An 18892-nucleotide genomic window follows, 5' to 3' on the forward strand; every position below is an offset into this window, starting at 1 on the left:
AGTAAGATTTTTTACAAGCATCTCATTTGAATATGATCGTGTGATGACCTTAACTTTATAACCAATGGAGTTCAGAGTATAATAGTTTAGATTATAGTGGAAAATTATATTTATGTGACGTATTAATTGAACACAAAAGTGCTAGCAGATCAATTCACAGATAATGAGTTTACTAAATCACGATCAACTGAGAACTTCATGTCAAGATATAAAACATAAGCAAAACATTTTATAGGATTTCTATTATGTATGTATGTATGTATGCTATATTTTTGTGTGTATATGCTATATCATTGTACGTAAATAAAACGGTTTCGTTTCATTGTAATTTTTTACTAAATTTTGTTTTGCTTAAATTATCTGGTAACAAGTGGATTTCTTTAACTAATTGTCTGGAGTCATTATCAGTATTTTAGTTTTCCAGCACTGAAGACGTTCAAACGCCGGGCTGGCTGGAAGCCACAGGAGGAGCAGATCCTGCGCTCCCATTTCCGGAGCCAGCTTGGATGTTGCGTTAGGATGGCAGAGGTCCGTCAAAAGGTTGGAGCCTTACTGCCGGAATACACTACTCAACAGATTAGAGACAAATCAAGTGTTTAAAGAAATAACATGTTGTTCATGTGTATATTCTTTACCAAAAGTGTTACCCATCACCCAATAACTAGGTGATTGATTTTAATAAATCAATTGATCGAACATGAGCCCGATTTTGTGTTTTTATTACGTAACACACCCAAAATAATAGTATACATCTTGCAGAAAAAAATGTCATTATCTTAGATCATATAAGAAAACCTAAAAAACTTTGTTATTCATTTAATATTTGAGATATCTATACAGTTAAAGGCTAATCATCTACAATATTTTATTGCTCAAAAATGAGTTGTTGACTAGTCAAATATTAAATGAATTACACCCTTTTACAAATTAGTAAAGTATAGGATTTATCGCATAACTTATTGGAACAAGGGGGGTAAAAAGTGACCCCCATTTCTTTTAATTAGGTCAACAACCTCATAAACTCCATTATATTATTGTAAATGATAGATTTCTGAACAAATAAAGCCTATAACTGATTAGATAGCTCAAATAATGCATGAATTACAACAGAATTTCTATCAGTAAAATATAGGATTTATCGGATAACTTATTGGAACAAGGGACAAAAAAGTTACCCCCATTTCTTTTAATTAGGTCAACAACCTCATAAACTCCATTATATTATTGTAAATGATAGATTTCTGAACAAATAAAGCCTATAACTGATTAGATAGCTCAAATAATGAATGATTTACAACAAAATTTCTATCAGTAAAATATAGGATTTATCGAATAACTTATTGGAACAAGGGACTAAAAGGTTACCCCCATTTCTTTTAATTAGGCCAACAACCTCATATACTCCATTGTATTATTGTAAATGATACATTTCTGACAAATAAAGCCTATAACTGATTAGAGAGCTTAGATTAGATTAGATTATATAGATAGATAGATATTAGATTAGATAGATTTTAATGTTGTAATTCATTCATTATATGAGCTATCTGATCAGTTATAGGGGTTATTTGTTCAGAAATGTATTATCTACAATATCATATGTCCCCAGATTGCTCCAATAATGAATAATATTCATGTCTTCAATAATTTTAATTTTGATGCATTTATTTCAAAATTTAGGCATCTTATGAGGAACCCTTACTACATAGACATCTTAAGTGGGTCTTTTTCTCTTCGTTATAAACTACTGAATATATCTGGAAGCAAATATATTGAATATTGAAGTAATAATGTCATCTTAAAAGAAGTCTCCTTTTAGGTTTTGAATTCTTGACTTGATCGATTTGATTTTTGTTTGTTTGTTTGTTTGATTTTGTTTAACGTCCTATTAACAGCTAAGGTCATTTAAGGACGGCCTCCCCTGTGTGCAAGATGCATGCGTGTAGTGTATGTGTGTGTATTTTGGGAGGCTGCGATATGTTCGTGTTTGTCTTCTTGTGATAGCGCGGAACTGATGCCGACTTTATAGTGCTACCTCACTGAAACATACTGCCGAAGACACCCAGCAGGACGCCCCACCCGGTCACATTATACTGACAACGGGCGAACCAGTCGTCCCACTCCTAATTTGCTGAGCGTTAAGCAGGAGTAGAAACTACCATTTTTAAAGACTTTGGTATGTCTCGGCCAGGGGACAGAACCCAAAGCCTTCCTCACAGGGGCGAACGCTCAACAAATGGCCAAAAGTGAGGCATTGTCAAGGGAGACATTAGGAAGAAGAAAGTTGTTTAGAAACGAGAGAAGAGATAAGGTCCCAAATTTAGTCGCCTCTTACGATCATCGATTTGAACTCGTTTCTTTTAATAATTTCTGGATATAACCTTCATTTTTTACTTCAAAATGATCAGTGAGATATAACAAACATTATTTGAGAACTAGCTGAGCACTTTCTCAGATATTTTTTTTCATCCCTGAACTCATCATTATGATGTTAAATTGATATTTGAGGCAGTCACTCATTTTGCCAACCAACATATCCACTAGCCCTATCTTTTTTATTAATTCAGCTAGATACCTGCAAATGGTCTTATTTTATTTGTTATTGCATGCATAACATATATATGTAAAGTTATCAAGAATAATGACAAAAAAAAACATCGTGTAATGACAAAAGATAATAATAATTTGAGGTAGTCACCAATTTGCCAATTGAAATCTTCCCCTAGCCCTATCTTGGCACTTTTCTTGAGAACTATAATTCTTTTTGTTTTTTGTGATAATTTTCATTAGTATCGAATAACGAGTAGTTCGTGATGATTTTCAGCACTTGTTTTGTATTCCTAAGTGCATTATTTTTTTGAAATTAAGGCCTTAAAAATTAGCTCCCCCCCCCTCCCCGCGATGTTTTTTTCGAAATTTATTCAAATTTAGTAATTTTCGTATCAGAAATGTGTATTAAATTGCAATGTGACTTCATAAAGCAGATAAATGACAAAAATACACGTATAACGACAAGTCGAAGCCTAACCCTATAATTTGAGGTAGTCACCAAAATCCAACAGGTATATGCCCCTAGCACTATATTGGTACTTTTCTTGATAACTTTACATTTTTTTTTAATTAGTTGATAATGACGGACCAAAACGATGATTTTAAGCGTTTTAGTGTGTTCCTACGTATTTTTCCCCCTTAATTTAATACATATCTTGTCATGATTATGGAAATCCCTTCAAAAAATATTTTTTCTTATTAGTTTGCTAATTGGAAAAAAATAAAAAATCTTGCATAATCAAGGATATATAATTTAGGTTAATTACTAAAAATTAAGTCAATTAAGCCGTCAAAATGGTTCAGAATTCCCCCAAAAAATAATTTTGACCGAAGAACAGCAATATTCAAACGATAGCGATAAAAAGCGTTAAACTATCAAAATTCGGTCAAATCTTGTTTAAATATGATTTTATTTTTTTATTTTTAGGGGTAAAAACTACAAAAATTAGAGGTAGTCACGCTAAATTTGAGGTAGTCACGACTTTATTTGAGGTAGTCACGATTTTGCCAACAAATTTGAGGTAGTCAGCCAAAAATGAGTGACTACCTCAAACCAAATTTGAGGTAGTCACTTAGAATCTAAGTTTACTCAGGTGTATTTCTAGTCTTTGTTCATTTAGTTAGTTTACCATGTTTTTGTTATTTTTTAGGTTTATTTTGTTATTCAGTCTATAATTTCCTGGATGAATTACCACCAGGTGGTTAATTATTAAGTTTGCACATGTTTATTTATGCTGTACATTCTTCCCAATTTGCCCAAAGTCATTACTCTTATTTTGTTATATAATTATACTCTTTTCTCTAAATAATAGCTGGTGTCTTGTTTTTTTTTTTTACAAAAAGTCCAAAATTAAGGGGGTATAGGTCTTAAATTCTGTTATCTCCCCAAATCTTTAGACAACATGGCATTTGTTACTATTTCCCAGTAGTACAGTACCTGTATTTAAATAAAACTCAAAACCATAAATCTTATTATAATATTTATTAAGATATTTAAGTTTACATTTTGAAATTGATTCAATTTTCCTGTCTTTTCTTGCATGAACCTCCATCTTCAGTACCAGTAGAAGACTTGACCTAGCAGTCCAAGCCTCGGAGCCAGTCACTTCCCATTTTGGTTTCATACCCTACGGTCCTGACTGTTTCCAAAAATGGTAAATTTGAAAAGTATGTGGGATCCTATAGGGACCATGGAACCAAATCAAAAATAGATTGTGGGGTTTTCCCTTTTGGGCAGATTAAATTAATAGGAAGGTGAATGCATCGGGGCCTGCTGGTTGGATATTTAGGTGGCAGAAGTTGAAAAAGTTTTATGGGTGGGTGGGTAGATGTAATATGCATAAAAAAAGGTTCAAGTCTGCTTTTGTCTGGGTGAGTTTATTAAGTATAATTTGTTGTAAATTTTGGTCGAATTTTGGTGCCGAATTCAATACAAGATGGCGGCCCCCATATAAAAAAAATGGCAGAATTTTTAAATATTTTATTTACAGTTGTGTGAGATGATATTCTTCAAAATGAGGGCAGGTAAACCAGTGTGGATAACCCCATTTAACCAGGACAGTGGTAAACAATAACACTATCGTCTATGGAACATCATTTGGTTCTCCGGTCCCTAAAGCTGTGCTTGACGTCTGACATTTGGACTTCAAAAATAACCGCAAGGAAGCAAATTATACATTTTACATGTACTATGATGAGAGTCTTGTTTTCTTCCACCTCCATATTTACTTGGCTAACAGAAATGCAATACTCATTTGTTAGCTTTGATATGTTTTATTTCACCTTAAATACCTCCTCCATCAAGAGCCAGGGTCAAAGTCAGAGATCCACTTTGTCTTTGACCTTTGGACACAAATTACCTTGACCTTTAACCCAGTGACCCTGATCTTTGGTCAGTTGACTTAATCCTAATTACGACCAACTTTGCTTCATAATATCATAACAAATTGTTCATCAGTGAAAAAAATATAAAACTTGACCTTGAACCTTTGGTCCCGTAACCTGGACCTTTAGTCAGTTGACTCCGTGTTAAGTTCTGGACAACTTTGCTTCATAATAACATAAAAATAATGTTCATCAGTAAAAAAAATACAATATTTGACCTTGACCATAAGTCAGTCGACTCTTTGTTAAATTCCGACCAACTTTGCTTCATAATGTCATAACAAAATGTTCATCAGGTAAAAGATACAAACTTTGACCTTTGGTCAATTGACTCCTTGTTCAATTCTGAGTAACATTGCCTCAAAGCATCATAACGTAGTGTTCACCAGTGTAAAGATACAAAATTTAACCTTGGCCTTTGACCAAATGACCTTGGTTCAGTTGACTCCTTGTTTAACTCAGACCAACATTGCTTCATAGTGTCATAACAATATGTTCATTAGTGTAATAATACTTAATTTGACCTCGACCATTGATCCAGTGACCTTGACCATAAGTCAGTTGACTCTGTGTTAAATTCCGACCAACTTTGCTTCATAATGTCATAACAAAATGTCCATCAGAGAAAAGATACAAAATTTGACCTTGACCTTTACCTAGTTACCTTGACCTTTGGTCAATTGACTCCTTGTTTAATTCTGACCAACATTGCTTCATAGTGTCATAACAAGTGAACAGATGCAAAAAATGACCTTGACCTTGACTTTTTACCTCATTGTGTTTTTTTGTGAACTGGACATCTTGAACAAGTTTCATGTAAATCGGTCAATTAATACCAAAGTTATCAGTCAGGAACAAAATATGTAGACGGACAGACAGATCGACAGACAGACCGACAGAGTTATTACTATAGGGCACCCGTATCTCCGATACGGGGCCCTAAATATTTAGACACCACCACTGAACAGCACTCATAATAACAATTATACAACAATAATGTTCCGATACTATATTGCATAATTTTAATGGAAACAAAATCAACGTTACAAGACGATAAACTACACCTTAAAAATGGCTCACTGGAAAGAAAACATAAATCTGTTACAATGTTAACAGTATATATTGTTATTGTGTGATTTAACATTGAAATAGCCAAAATCATATGAAGATGTGTGCGTATGGAGACACAAACGAACGAGTATCGAAGTGTACATGAATGATTACATCGATAACGACTCATCGACAAAGAAGAGGTTATAAATTCCTAAATCTGCAGGTGACTTCTGCAAAAATATATGCTGTCTATAGCACATTTAATTACACTGTAACAGTGAATGGTACACACTGGTAGTCCTACAAACATTACTGTTGTCAAACTTGCGAAAGGTGACAGGATAACCCGTTCGAAATCCTGTTCACTGGGGTACGAAATCCTCCCATGTGTTACATAACACGTTGACAAACACATTTGGGCTTAAAATTTTATTAACTGCACATTGTGCCTGCGACAGTCAGGGTCCATACCTCGAGTAGGTCCACTTTGTAAGATATTTCTTAAATGTGACAAATGTCTTTTCTACCACAACACGACGACAAATCTCCATGCGCACATATTATATACAGTTACCACATCAAACACATATAGTTCTAAAGCACACCAAGTGCTGGATCCGGGCCATCCCTGCGCGAGGCATTCCCTGGACCGGCTCTCTCTCTAAAGGCTCACATTTCCGAACCTCGAATCCTGACTCTCAACTCTAGACTCTGAACTCCGGACTTCTTCTTAAATCTTCCCCAAGTACTTTCATGAATCTGTACAACGTTAACTCTTCATAATACCGTACCACCCCTTGTACATATATAATTAGGCACGTGCGACAATTTCATTTAACTTTCCCTTACCACAACAGAAATGCTAGATGTACCATATGGCAATGACAGTTACCCCTATCTGGTTTCGGGAGTTCACACTTTCGTTCCTATCTCTATGTCATTCATGCCGAATCTGGTCGTAACTAGATGTATAGCCCAATAACACTTTCCACTATTAAACAGACTCCCTGTAAGTCACTGCACGGTGTTACCCAAAACATAAGATTTGACCTCAAACGTACTTTGATCAAAGTGATGCTCTCTATTGATACACACTATCTTAAAAGTCATAAGATGGTTCCAATCTGCATCATTAATTGCCTAATTTACATTCCGTTTTGTTATAATATTTATAAGGAAACAACTGAAAAACGTGCTTTTCTAGTCACTTATCACCATGCTGTTAATATTTATGTCTTTGTAACAATGTTATAACATCCGTGTTGTTATCAATTCTTTTGAATTGAAAAAAACCCCAAAAAAACAGAGGCATAGAAAAACAACCGACTCTGTCGGGGCCCCATATTTGTTGCCACTTACAAAATATAGTTGGACATAGCAGGTCCTTTCTTTTCCAGAATCTGCAGGGGTAGATGATTTCGGGTTAAATTCTTCTGCTATCAACATTGTATAACGTATTACAGTGAAATCTTTGCCCCGGTTCTCTGGAACTTTGATCTTCTAGCTTGCGCTACATCAACCACATTTAGTGAACGGGTTATGGAGAAGAACAAACAGGCTCGGTTGCGCTTCCCCACACTTCTGCAATGTACAACAGAAAACTGACATATGTTGTCCAAGTAATTTCAAATATTTTGTTGATATATTATTTCTACAAGATCAACGTCACCAAGATAACGAATTGGAATTAATCGGATATTTTCATAGTTTTCAAAGTATCAACTCCATGTGTTCCAAATAATATCGATCGACTTAAGTTTTTAGAAATAGGAATACATTTATGCAAATATTAAAATGTATTTGTGATAACAGGGGAAAAAACCCCCATAGTTTTAGTTTTTCATTTGATTTTATGTATCGCGACAATAATGTGTACAGTATCTAACAGTACTGGTCATTTCTTTGTTATGCATATAAAAAGGATGAAAAAGGGATTTTACTGAACAGCTAACATAAATGAGGCCATCTGACATGATAGCGTGATATGATGATGATTTTTTGTTTGTTTGATTTTGTTAAACGTCCTATTAACAGCTAATGTCATTTAAGGACGGCCTCCCCTGTGTGCAAGATGCATGCGTGTAGTGTATGTGTGTGTATTTTGGGAGGCTGCGATATGTTTGTGTTTGTCTCCTTGTGTTGGCAAGGAACTGATGCCGACTTTATAGTGCTACCTCACTGAAACATACTGCCGAAGACACCAAGCAGGACGCCCCACCCGGTCACATTATACTGACAACGGGCGAACCAGTCGATGATAAAAATGGGAACAGTCGTAAACTAATCTCTTTAATAAATTAAAACATCGTTGCGGTTATATGTATAACGATAAATGCTAAGCGATCTCTACACTATACCATGTATATACATTCAAGCAACGGTACAGATTACATAATTGCAAGTCCGCTTTATGCAAACTGGTAGTGTTTGCCCGTAGTCTGGCCTCATTAGTTTTTAGAAAGAAACTTCTAGATCCACGAGTCACAGCGTAACGATATTTGCACGAGCCCCGCATGTCATTAATGTTGAAATATCATTATTACATTGTAAACGGACAAAAAACATTAACCTAGCCAATTTAAGCGAGATCATATAGGGATCCTGGCACCGACCTTCGTAATATGAGCTGCATTAGTTGTATGTATATTTGATCTTTCCGTTTTCTTTTCTGTTTAATTGTTAGTCAGTAAATGCATCTTTTTATTAAACGTTAACAAAGCTGGTTTTGACAGGTGTACTTTTTAAGCGAGGTCGTCGTTTAATTAGTAATGTAAATAAACGAGATATTTCTGTTTTGGGGCTGCCATAATTTTCTTCCGATCAGGCAACTTGAACTTCAGATAAGTATGCAAACTAACGAATGAACCTACATATCAAAGGAAGTTTTGAGAAATAGCGAAAACAATCATAATAATGATAATAAAAATAATATACATGTACAACATTGTATATAGCGCCCTATCTAGCGAACATAAGCCACTCTAACGCGCTTTACAGAACATATATATAAAATTAATACAATAAGCATATACATTAATCAATACAATTAACTTAACAGTAAACATGCAAGATGACTGCCTGGCGGCCATCTGGTTTTTCTGTTCCTTGTCAACATGATACATGTAGAGTAAGGACCAAGACAATGCTACTTGTACATTTAAATGTTTTGAAAGATCTGTTGTGTACATCATGAGAAACACCAATAATAAACATGAACTGTCAAAATCCAAGATGGCTTCCCGGTGGCCATCTCGTTTATCTTATCAGACGCAAAAAGGAAACATACTGACAATGGGCGAACCAGTTTTTGCCATTCCCCTAAATGCTGAACGTTAAGCCAATGTTTTGTGTTACCATAAAGGAGAGACTGATTGCTAATACACACATACCGAGTTCACGATCGTGTTTCAGGTACATAGTTGCATTAGGCACCACTTCAGCACAATAACCGTCAACGAAGGCCGTTATTTTTAATCCGTCTGGAGACCTGGTGAACGTGTCTTCTCCTGTCACACTTTGATAAGTTCGATAGTCCCAGGTAAGCTATAATTGTAATATAACATATTTATAATTGTGTATGGTATGATCTACTTTAAGCACTCCGATAGTTACCTATGCGGCCTCATCCCACAAACAAAAGCCTACAAATCCCGCCTTAAAAAACAAAATATCAACACCTACCATTAAATCAATCGTGTTGGTGCGTTGGGGGAAGATATTTGACTCGGATTGATGTTTGGTTCTATTGGATTTAAAGTAATATTAACAGCTGGGAAATAGTCCTAAATATTTATCGATATTTTCAGTTGCTAATCACAAGTGTTTAAACGGCTTTGAAATCGGAGGTCGCAAAAAAACATCACAAAAAGCGAATGAAGATTTGTCTAAAGCAATGGTGTACTTACGTCTCTGTCTACCACAAGACCGGTACCGTTCATGTTGATAACAAAGAACCCGGGAAGACTGCAATTATACCAGGGTTTCCGATCGTAGTTCCATGCGCACGCTACTCCCTCTCCAAATCCAGGAATAAACCTATCCGACTCCTGACATGTATCACTGAACGTGAAGTCTTCACGATCTACGGACAAGTCCTGATGTAAAAAAGAAATAAATGAAGCAATTCCACTTCTATAAGGATACAAGGATAAAACTTAAATGTCGTGTTCAAACCGATTATTTGAAAACAAATTTTCAGAGTATTTTTTTTTTATCTATTTTGGCATTTTACGTTCGGTGTTTCAACCGAGAACATGTCGTTTGTGAAGACCTTTTTATAACGAAATTTACAATGGAACTCCAATACTTCAATCATACTTCCCCGAGAGGAAGCCTGACTAACTATAATGTTATAGAGTAATAGAGTAGTCGCAGTGAATAGAAGTGCCGGGCCAAGAGCAAAGAATAGTCAGTGATTGTTTCCATTAACTCTCAAATCGGTGATGGCGAGCAGCAAAACAGTACCAAAACAAAGAACCGAAAAAAAGGGTTTACATTTCTTGTTTTATGTTATCACCTATCAATCCTACAAAATATTCCGAGCTTAAAAAAATGTAAAAATAGACATCAAACTAAACTTTAACAAATTACAGATTAAAATATCCAAAATCAGTGGTAACAAAATCGTCACATTATATTTTTTTGGTTTGCTTTGGGTTTAACGCCCCGACGGGTGCCAAGGGGGACACTGCCGGAAAGATACATTAAATAAGGAAAAAAGAAAGTTGAAAGGGGGAAGCAAATCCCAAGTGTTGCAGTGGCTGGTTGGTTTTAAAACATTTAAGGACATGCCTCATTGTGGGCAGTGTATGAGTTTATGTGTACACGCGTGACAGCGGCAAGATAAGCTGGTGATGCAGGGGGCAGCACTTTTCGAAGAAGACACGGAAGAAACGACCCAAGTCTACAGCGAGCCTCTCATTAGTCGCCTTTACACGTAACATTTAGTGTAATATAGTAGGTTTGTTCTTTAGAAAAGAACATAACAACCCTGATTCTGCAGGACAGCTCATTAGTCGCCTCATGCTGTGTGATAAAGTAGGCGCCATTTTTTATGGAGTTTTATTTACCCGAGAGTATACAAGATGTTTTTCGTAGTTGTTAAGTTATAAAATGTGTCGAGTGTTTGCTTAAAATAACTCCACCAGAAAAAAGTCCTTGTCAAAGGTTTGTCGCCTTCGCGACACAGCTGGTTTTTATTTCGTAAAATCAAAGTATTTATAATGATGGCATTGCCTATGCGCATTTGCGAGAATGCTGGTTAATTCGTAAACTTATTGATTTTCACAGACTGTTTGTGTTGTCATTGCCTCTTAATACAAGGTACCCATGGGCCTTAACGGCCACATTGATTGTAATATAATTGCCATTATATGCATGTATAGTTAAACAAAATACTGAGGATTTTTCTTGATAATGTTGAGGAGTGACCGATCAATATATATCACATGTAGCTGTCTGAACACAGGAGAACAATACAATATATAATAACTATTTAGCAAAGTGTACTCTTCCGGAGAAGAAATAAGTGCTTGGTTTGGTTTTATTTTGTTAAACGTCTTATTAACGGATGAGGTCATTCTTGCATGCACAAAAAACAAATCTCCGAATCCTGTAGGGGGCTTCCACATAAGTCAACGATACATTCAATGGAAACAGCTGGGCCGTTTTCGTTTGAACAGTTGAACCGGTTGGACCTCAGTTGTTCATTTAGTAAATAAGGTCGGACATAGTAATCTGATGCTGCTTTCAGGCGAGCCTTAACAAAGCCTTGCAAGGCCTGCGTGCACATTTGCAGGTTCGCAAAGATTGTCCTCGGGACAGAAGTTGTGAACCCATTGTCGCCTCACCTGGGCGAACGCTCAACATTCAAGCAAAACGTGAGGTGTTGCCAAGCAAGGCACTAGAATATAAAGGGTAGTTAAGAGTAGAAAGAAAGATAAAGATCCCAAATATTGCAATGGGCGCAGCAGATTTATTTTGAGAAAGATTAAATTGCAAATTTGATAAACCACCCACCTCGGGACCTTTCCTTCCATAATAAATAGTTAAAAATTATAATCTAGTTTGTCAGGGTATGAAGGAAGTAGTCGAAATTGTAGCTAATTTACCCTTTATTGTACCCCTTTAGTCCCGCCAGCCAGGCGCTAGATTTAACATATCGGGTCTTATTTTCATAAAATCAATTAGCAATCCTAAATGATAATAATACCTACCAAGTTTGAGTTATTTACGACTGAAAATACACATATTGTAACCAAAGATGTTATTTATATCACACTGTGTTTTCAGGGTCGGTCGTAAGAACAATGTTGTCATCGCGAGCATGTGGATAACATCGACAGGCACTACAGATGGACTCAATAAACTGTTTATCATCTATACACTATTACCTGATATTATATCGCAATTTAAAAATTTAACACTCGAGGCTTATTTATCATCGATCGCAAATCATCGGTCTGAGACAAACGCTAACAAATAGAGGATGAACCTTAAAACTATGTAGAATTTTAATTTTTTTAAATCACCTTATCGTCATTGGCTTTTTCATAGGCATATTTACGCTTAATAGTACTCTAATACTGACAAACCAAGGTAATGATGTGATCATGCTACCGGTTGGTGGTATAAACTTGTATAACATAATTGTTTTCCTATACTCAAATACTAAACTTTACCTCGTCTCAAGGGGTGATTGGTTGACCAACGGATAATGGAGTTCAGAATTATGACAAAGCACATTAGAACCTTTCCACCCCTGCAGATAATTTCATTTTAGTACATCTTGGTCTGTAGAAGAAGATTGTCGCAGCCAATTTGACCCCTGTTTGCCCCACCTCCATAGGGATTAACTCAAGGTCAGGTAGCGGAATGTGTTTACGAAAGACAATGGTTTGTCTTAGAATATCATTAAATTTCCGATTTTCAATAATATTTTACAATACTGACACGTACCCGAACAAATTGTAATCCTATCATTCATATAAAAATATATAATTATAATTAATGTAAAACATGCACATCGTGTATCTTGGAATTATCACTTAAGAAACTACATTACAAATCACAGAAGACAGTATAGTAATATCAAATTACCGTAAGGTTGACGCTGATTTTCCTGAAAGTTGCCGTTGCATCTCCTACACGATCTTTATATTCGCACACATTCACAATGTTTTTCCTCTTTGAATAATCATTCCTGGAATGATTTTCCTCAAACAATGTGATATACGCCTTAGAATCGTTTGTATCCATATCATGACAGTATACATGGATACTTTGACCACCAAGCACTCCTGGATACAGCTTGTATGTGCCGTCACCATAGCTACCATTGCATATCTGCACATCTGCACAATTCTCGGGATCTGGGCGGAAATAACATCGGATTAGTCATAGAAGTTGATATAACAAAACCGCTAATATCTAACGCTTTAAACGTTTCCTAGTGGTACAAATCCACCCCCACCCCTCCAACCAATGAATACAAATATTACCATGATCAATATAAAAACTATCTATAAGATTAGTGATAATTTCTTTACAAACTAACATAACTAAATACAAAAGGCTCAAGGAGTCACCTGATTTATAGTATGGGTACTGGTAGCTCAATTTCATTTTTGAGATGTGATTTGGAAATCAACATGTACACTAAGTTAAATACAATACTTGTCATCAAAGGATAAGAGTTTTAAAATATTGGCCCCTGGGGGATGGGACAGGAATCCCAATTTTACAATGTGATGCTCTCATCTACCTAAGTTATTTCTGACCAAGTTTGAATAATTTTCTGCTGAAAATGGATAAAATATACCCAAACGTGTTATTTACCTATATAAACTATAGTAATCTTTACCTCCTCCCCAAAGGAAGAACGGATGAGGTGCAGGTGGGAGATCAGGGGAAAAAAGAGTATCGTAGGAGGCGACTAATGTTTGAACCCACTGCTGAATTGGGGATTTGCTTTGGACACAAAAGCGACCAAATAATTCTGCTGCGCACGTTGGAATATTTATATATATCTTTTTGTCTACTTCTAACCAATTTTTACTACCTAGCGCCTTGCTTGGAAACATTTCACTTTTTGCTTGAATGTTGAGCGTTCGCCAAGGTGAGGGCGGCAATGGATTCTGTCCCCAGGCCTGGACATAACAAAAGTCCTTAAAAATGGTAGTTGTTATTCCCTGCTTAACGTTCAGCATTTAGGGGAATGGCAATAACTTGTCCACCCGTTATCATTATAATGTGACCGTGCGGAATGATGTGCTGGATGCCTTAGATATTAGGTATTTCAGTGGGATAGCACTTTGAAGTCGGCATCAGATCCGCGCTATCACAAGGAGGCAAGTACGCCAACATATCTTGTCTTTTGCATACTCACACGCAAGTACGCTTCCGCTACACACGTTGAGGCACGTCCTTAAATGACCTCGGCTGTTAATAGGCCGTTAAACAAATTAAACCAAGTCAAATACTGCTTCCGATCACATTATACCGCCCAAGTGTAAATCAGTCCTCACGGCTACCCATTTAAAATAGTTAGCAACAAGTATCAATATGACGAACTGCCTTGCTAGATAAACGCTCAACATCAAGACCAAAAATGAAGTGTTAGAAAAGGAAGAGGTTATGATTGGCAAAAGTTGATACAGATAAGGATATATCTAAAATGTAGTCCTTGTGTACTTATTTCTTATTCATTGACAGGTTCTGTTTAAATATACGCGAGCTTATTTTAATATTGGTTTTTGAATTTGTAAAATACCATTGTATTCACCGCTAATTTAACAGAAACGAGGAAACTAAAATGTACATGTGACATAATTCTAAAATATAATAATAACCATATAATAAGTGTTTTGCCTTACGTCTGCAAGACGGCTCCTGTGACCAAGTGCAATTCAGTTGGCACGTCACCTCAGTCTGAGTAGGTATCATGTGTGTTGGACAGATGTACAGGCGAACGGCCCCAATTTTCGTTGATCCAGGAGTCAGTGTCATACCCTTTATATTTGGTGGCTCTCCACAATCTGCAACTGAAAAAGGTACTGATTTGATCACTGCGATGTTATGATAGGATATGAACCCTATTACACTAAAACGAAAATAAAAATCATATCAGGAAACGTTTGTTTTGATATATTTTTTAGGAATAATCTAAATGCATTCATTAGGTTTGGTATCCATTGTCTATATTAAACTAACATTTAACTGTCTCTCAACTAAATACTACTCACGGGTAGCTTTTAGCGACCTCCTGGCTGTCTTCTTCATCCCTTACAGAGATCAGTAGGGGACTTTAGACTAATCTGGTGATTCAGTCATGTGACATGGGGACTATCCACAAGTCATGTGACTGGATCAGGTATCCATTGTCGTTTTATTTAATATCCTGCTTTTCTTGAAAAACTGTGAGATTTTTACAATAAATCCCTTGTTGCGTCATTGGACTAACAAATGAACGTTTGTATAAAGGAAGAGTGTGGCTAAACAATAAATGAATACATTTAAGCTTTTGAAAGACTCCTTTTTACTTCTGTCTTAGACTTGCACAAATTCTTGTAATACTTTGTCTGAAGCATATTTGCCATGCGATCGTATTTTGTGTACATTGTGCATCTACTGCATGCTACCCCCTCCTGCATAATTTGTAATTATTGTAACATGGACAATGTAATCAATTTGTATCATTGAAGATGGTGTGGCGCATGATATTTCAGTGAGATAGCACTATAAATCCGGCATCAGATCCGCGCTTTCAGTAGGAGGAAAGCACACCACCTTACCCTGTCTCCTGCATACACACACGCAAGCACGCATCCACTACACGCATAAAAACACGTCCTTAAATGACCTTAGCTGTTAATAGGACGTTAAACAAAATTAAACCAAACTTAACCCCTTTAACCGACGCGGGTGGACCCGAATTGACGTTAATACTTAGGATAAACTGATTGTTGCAATTGGGTTTAGGATTGTTTAATGTCCAATCAACATATTTGGTCATTTAAGGACGGCCTCTCCTGTGTAGTACCTATTGCTCATTCCAGGTTTATGCTGTATGCAAACATTTAACAATATAGTTTGTGGACAGTAAACAGGCACGCTAAGAACTTTTTATACGTGTTTGCGTCTTTTCACCTAGATTTGCATTATTTCCTGTGCTATTTACATATTTATGTATTTGTAATCATTTACGTTACACAAATCTTGTCGTTGTTATCTCCCTTTTCGCGTAGACAGGGTCGAGGTTTGGTTTAGTATTGTTTAACGTCCTATTAACAACTATGGTAGTTTATGCGTGTGTATTTCGGGAGGCTGCGATATGTTCATGTTTGTCTATTTGTGATAGCGTGGAACTGATGCCGACTATTTAGTGCTACCTCACTGAAACATACTGCCGAAGACACCCAGCAGGACACCCCACCCGGTCACATTATACTGACAACGGGTGAACCGTTTGTGTTTAAAGGTCAATCGACGGCTGTGGTCATTTCGGGCCATTGCTTATTTTTGTTTTTGATTTTTTGATTTTTCGAATTTTTTAAAACAAACATTTGAGTAGCGAAGATAAATCAGATAAAGATGTTTATTTTTTTTTAATTTTCGCATTGTATGTGTAGATCATTAAATTAAAAAGGGGGTTAAAATTATAAAAGAGATAACGAATAAGATGATATGGACTATGTGATATTTATAACGTCAAAGAGGGTAAGGTGGGTTAAAGGACATCAGAGTCTATAGAATAGACCGATGTCTTTCAAAAAGTTAAATAATGCCTACGAGTCCACGGAACTGAAAAGAGTTTTCATATCCGGGACTCGAAAGTTGCTATCACGAATGTGTTTAAAATCGGAACATTCCATTAAAAGATTTTCCACTGTAAATGGAGTGTCCTGGAGACAGAACCCAAAGCCTTCCTCACAAGGGCGAACGTCCAACTAAGGCCAAAAGTGAGGCATTGTCAAGGGAGACATTAGGAAGAGAGAAAAGATAAGATCCCAAATTCAGTCGCCTCTTACGATCATGCAATGGGGACAGCAGGTACAATTCTTACGCCCTACCTGCAGGGATTATCTGGTTATGAAACTAACTTCCGTATAATTTTTGTTTGTAGGAAGATTTACATCTCATTCTGCGCCACATTACCGAGTTTACGTTAAAAATCGACGCACAGCATCCATATATGCAATGTGCTTCGATTAAAAATTCAAACATTTTATGCAGAATATTTTGGATGTTCCCAATTGAATAATAATTTGTTTTGAAATTAGTTTGAGGTCGAATTAAAAAAACCGACTGGACGGGATTTTTTTTTATCAGAAAGGCACCATTCAACTTGAGAGTTTTAAACAAATACAGTCTCCTACATCGCTTAAATGCTTCCAGTTACAGACCCTGGACCGTTTCTTGTCCGTTTAAACGCAAACGCAACACAAACGGAACGCAACGGAAACGGAACGCAAACGCAACGGAAACGAAACGGAACGCAAACGCAACGCAAACTCCACGCAAACGCATACAAACCGTTTGGTTAAACACGGTCCTAAAACGCAGTTCATAGCAGACAAATAACGGACTGAGATTTTGATGTACTTGCTCGCGGAAGCGTGTCGGTCTCTGACCCTAACTCTGACCTGTATTTACCTATACAGCGCTGGCGTGTTATTTGCACAGCGGCGGATGCTTGTTTTTTTTTTTTGTGGGGTTCTTGAATATTGATAATTCGATTTGAAATTGAATTAAACTTATAATGGCATCCGTTAGGAACTCAACAGTACATTACATTTAACATCTTATCACTAAACTTACAAAACGCAAACACACATTCCTTTTGATGAATTCATAAGATTAAAAGTATATTTGATGTTGGTGGTTTCTCACTTATCTTTTTTTTTAAATCTATATTTTTTCAATGTGAAGTTACGGGAATAGTCTTGAACAATGCTTCTTTGACATTAACAATACATATGGATACGTCTAGTGGGTAGTTTATTTTTTTAGTCTCAAATTCTGAATTTGTTGCTAAAAAAATATTTAATCAATTTGTCGAAAAATAATAAACAACCCAAACTAAATAACGTACGTGTAATTGTTTAATTTTATTTAAACTATGCGATCGCAAATGTTCAAAAGGAGATGAAGAAATATGGAAAAGATTATGTATAATATATGTACAAATATGTATATAACAAGTGAATGTGATGTGTTTGCATAGAGTATTATTCCTGTATTATCGAATTCCGTGTAATTATTGTTTTTTTTTCTGAAAATCGTCTTTCTCTACTTATATCTCAAACAGGTATAATTCTTATGATTTTCTCTTTAGTGGTATTATTTGATAATTATAAGCAGTAATTATATGAATGATATTGAAGCCGGAGCGTTAGTTATATGTATCTTATCTATACATCTAACAAGACAACATACATGTATACATTATATGGACCCTGTTACTCCTAATCATACTCATTGCTGTACCCACGGACTTAGATAATCTAATTTCGTGCTGTACCCTCAAGTTACACATTTTCATTTGTCTGAGTGATGAAAACATAATCTGAAATCAGAATTACTTGTGTAATTCCCTCCTCAAAACAGCCTTGAACCAATGTTTTGTATTGCTTTCTCTTGACAGTCATTTTGAAAAGTATATTGCACAAACAGCACTGATTCACCATCCTAAACAATAGTGAATTAATCCTAACTATCATCTGGTCTTTGCTTTTACCCGGCCTTATATTTATTATTGTTTAAATGTGTGGTCACCCCTGTTACCTGCGGCTATTGTTATTTCGAAGGTAAAGACCACAAGGTAACTACCTGTGGTTGCAGGCACAGGGACCCGGGAATTTGCTACAGTTGTTTGTTTGGACCTATCGCGGCGTGTAATAGTATT

At 36.1% G+C, this 18892-nt stretch overlaps 1 long non-coding RNA gene across 1 annotated transcript; it reads right to left on the reverse strand.

Moving 5' to 3' along the window:
* Window positions 1–5895: 5895 nt before the first annotated feature.
* LOC110459772 lies at window positions 5896–10676 on the reverse strand. Its single transcript, XR_002463928.1, has 3 exons — window positions 9894–10676; window positions 9378–9531; window positions 5896–7569 (listed from the first exon to the last, which is right to left on the reverse strand). It is a non-coding gene; the product is annotated as an uncharacterized LOC110459772 (long non-coding RNA).
* Between the last annotated feature and the right edge of the window lie 8216 nt (window positions 10677–18892).

The sequence above is a fragment of the Mizuhopecten yessoensis genome, unplaced genomic scaffold, assembly GCF_002113885.1.
Source record: "Mizuhopecten yessoensis strain PY_sf001 unplaced genomic scaffold, ASM211388v2 scaffold10209, whole genome shotgun sequence".
In the NCBI taxonomy this organism is placed as follows: Eukaryota; Metazoa; Mollusca; class Bivalvia; order Pectinida; family Pectinidae; genus Mizuhopecten; species Mizuhopecten yessoensis.